Genomic DNA, 3602 nt, shown 5'->3' on the forward strand with positions numbered 1-3602 from the left:
GCGTAGAACAAACCCCCCCCCCCCCCCCCCCCCCCCGGTTTAAAAATTGTTAAATAGCATATATATCTGGGATGCCCTTTGATACTATACTATGCATTATGTACTCTCATCCACCTGAATCTTACTGGCAGAGCCTGAGCCGTTATAGCTGTGTTGCTGTCAATATTAATCTTGCTACTGATGAGTGAAGCAGTGCAGCGCTTGTGAAATTTGCAATAAGCAGACACTTTTCTTTCTTCTAAAGGAAAAAAACTGTGAACTGTCATGCGTACTGAAGCTACGCAAGTAAGCTATAGCACACAGTCAGAGATAATCCAAACAGACCCCTGCTATGGCCATTTGTCATCCTTTGCAACCTCCACAATCTCTCCTTAAGTCATGAGGAAGATATTATATTTGCTTTAATACAAAACACGTAACTAATGTGACACTGAGAGGCTACACAGGGTCTTCTGAGGTAAATTCACATTAGTAAACTATTTGTAAGCATTCATATTTCAGTAAAATCCCATAAATGGTCATGTTTGATATATACAGTAGGTGGAAATTTTACAGGTGGTCAAAGAGGAGACTTTTATGTTTAAATGGACAGATAAAAGAGCTCTTGTATGGAATGTCACATTAATGGGTGCTTTATATTTTGAGTCAAGTGCTGGTGATCAAAGGCAAATACAAAGCTACTTAAAAGTAGTTCAAAAGTGCAAATGGTATGGAAGGAATGTGACAATATACACTGTACATATTGAAGAAAAAAAAGGGAACTGTATAGTATGTACTTAGCAAGATGTGTCTGGTACAGGTGAAATAGAAATATTAATTCATTATTATTATTATTAATTACCATTGATTAAGTAAATAAACATTGCCAAGTGAGAAGCATCAAGATGGTGTCAACATCAATTTCTCAATTATTTTGTAATACATTTCTCAAGTGCATGGTGGTGTGTACGTGCTGTTTTTTTCTTTTGGTTCAAAATGAAATACATACATGCAAAATAAATGGGTCAGCAAAGTTAAAATGCTTCTCTGTTTTGTGTGTTTGAGAGAGATGGGTGTCAGGGTGACTGTGATTGTGCCTTTGAAAAATTGACAGTTATGTACTCAGTTATGTAAAAAAGCATCCCTGCTTGCAGTAAAAAGTAGAGTATACTGATTTATGTTTGTATGGGATTACATTGCCATCTAGTGGTTTATTAGAGAATAGTCAATCATTTTCCCCCTAAATAGAAACAACCATGTGTACTCAAGACCTTGCGTGCGGCCACTTCATGGCGTAGAGGTTCGTACACCTGGCAGCTGTGTATGATGACAATATAAAGGTTTTTGATTTGATATAAAGGCGTAGCATCCCATAAGACTAGGCGTTCATTTCCAACTATTATATTAAAAAAAAGAAAGGAAAAAAAGTCGAGGGCGTTCCCCGAATTGACGTCATATTGATGAGACGGAAGTAAAATGGACCGGAAAAGACAATAGAGAAAAAAGAGATGGCTGATTTTTGTGTACTCGACGCATGGCGAAAAGGTAAGATATGCTCCCGTTTTCTACATTGCAAGCTTCTATAAAGATCTAGTTCCACTTGTAGTTATAATATCTCCAAATCGAATTGCGTTTAGTGTTTTTAATCGTTTCCGAGATCGCACAAGGACAGAAAAGACGACTCAATGAATACTTTTCCCAATTCGAAATTCCTTTATAGACCTTTTGTCATAAAACGAAATCCGTAGAAAAACACTCCGGTAATATTGGTGATATCTGACGACTTGATTGATTTATATATTTTTGGTAATGTATAGTAAGGCTTTTTTTCTTTCTTTTAAAAAAACGACATAGTATAGTATATTTTTTTTAGATAAAAACGACCATGTATAGCAGGGGTCTCAAACATAAGGCCTGCGGGCCGGATCAGACCCGTCTGGTGGTTTGGTACGGCCCGGGGAAGAAAGCTGCATTGTCAAAAAAAAAAAAAAGAATTTTCTTTTAAAATGTATAGTTCTTGTATGATCCGCTACTGGGCGCAGTGTTTTAGTACGTGCAGACAACATGAATTGACATTTATTTATGTTCTTATGTTGTTTTCTTGTTCATAATATATTATCCACAATGTAAAAGGAAAATTCTGTTAATAAACATTTTCATAATATACCCATTCTTTGCACTAATTATTTGTATTAGTGTCTAATACAAAGGAAAAAAGTTGGCTTATTGTGAGTTCTGTGTAATTTTGCAATGAGTTTACTGGTCCGGCCCGCTTGATCTCAAATTAAGCTGTATTCGGCCCGCAGACCAAAGGGAGTTTGACACCCCTTATGTATAGTAAGGCTTTTTTGAATGAAAACGACCATGTATAGAAAGGCATTTTTTTTCTTTAAAAATGACATAGTATAATAAGGCTATAAAAAAACGACATAGTATAGTAAGGCTTTTTTCTTGTGGTCTCTCTGACAGGATGGAGTAGGTTTGGGACCAACCACCTTGCGGATGAAGCGCCGCCCTGACGTGTCGCCTTCGTATTGCCTCGGTATGTGATATCTCGCCTTGTTGCAGCGATCATAGGCCGTGTGCATAATCACATCCCCGTACAAAAACGTATTAGAATGAAAAAAAATATTTCTTATAAATCAAAGTCAAGGTCACGTAATAGAACACAAGAGATATTTGGCTTTTGTACTTTTATTTTTATTTTTTCACATTAGTAACAAAGGCAAAAATGGATGACTTGTGGGATGGACAGTCTTCCAATGAAAATGTTTCCCAAAGCGTGGAGAGTCAGGACACCTGAAGACAAAACATTCATGTTGCTTATAATACTTATTTTCTTTTGTTTTTCTTAGACTCACCTGCGGATGTAGATTTCACCAGGTGGCTGACTTGGCCTCAATAGTAAAGCACCAATTTAAAGGTAATCTGTTGGATTCCCCGCCTCCTCCAATTTATCACTTTTCAGGTCAAATTAGAATGAGGGGGCGGGATTATACTTCTTAGGGAGGTGGCTTGCACACCTAGTCAAATGAGTTGAGCGCCCTATTAACAAAAATACTTGGCCGGTTGATGTGGCGTAGAGATTTGTTTACCTGACTCCCGTCTGTGAGACCTGGGTTCAAATCCCGGTCGGGAAACATTTTCCCTTAGTTGTTTCTGTGCATTTGTAGTCAAGACATTCAAATGATGGCAAAGGAAATTGTAGCTCCCAGGTGGCGCAGAGGTTTGTTCGCCTGTCTCCCGTCTGGGAGACCTGGGTTCGAATCCCGGTTGTGACACTTTTTCACTTAGTTGTTTCTGTGGACTTCTTCTCAAGACACTCAAATGATTACTAAGAAGAAGTGTAGCCACTTGGTGGCGCAGAGGTTAGTGCACTGGACTCCCGTCTGGGAGACCTGGGTTCGCTTCCCGCTGCCGTCGTTTGGCTGATCACTGAACCAAGTAGTCTTGAAAATGGAACAAGAAGAAAGATAAAAAGAGAAAAACCTTTTACATTTATATTAAACACTTAGTCATACTTTTCAGTAAAAGGTTATATTCCGAACTGCCTTCGGCAGTTCGGAAGAATGTTGGAGGGACCTGTCCGTGCACAAGGCGTTCTCGGGTCGGCCTTCGGCCGA

At 38.7% G+C, this 3602-nt stretch overlaps 1 long non-coding RNA gene across 3 annotated transcripts in view; it reads left to right on the top strand.

The window, feature by feature from the left end:
• The first annotated feature begins 1455 nt into the window (after positions 1-1455).
• The window catches only part of LOC144202695 (uncharacterized), a 5318-nt gene continuing 3171 nt past the window's right edge, over positions 1456-3602 (top strand). For all 3 annotated transcript variants that reach the window (XR_013327530.1, XR_013327531.1, XR_013327532.1), the window contains exons 1-3: positions 1456-1524; positions 2449-2521; positions 2835-2902. This is a non-coding gene — a long non-coding RNA (uncharacterized LOC144202695). The remainder of the gene's footprint in view (positions 1525-2448; positions 2522-2834; positions 2903-3602) is intronic.

Source organism: Stigmatopora nigra, chromosome 10 (genome assembly GCF_051989575.1).
Source record: "Stigmatopora nigra isolate UIUO_SnigA chromosome 10, RoL_Snig_1.1, whole genome shotgun sequence".
NCBI lineage: Eukaryota > Metazoa > Chordata > Actinopteri > Syngnathiformes > Syngnathidae > Stigmatopora > Stigmatopora nigra.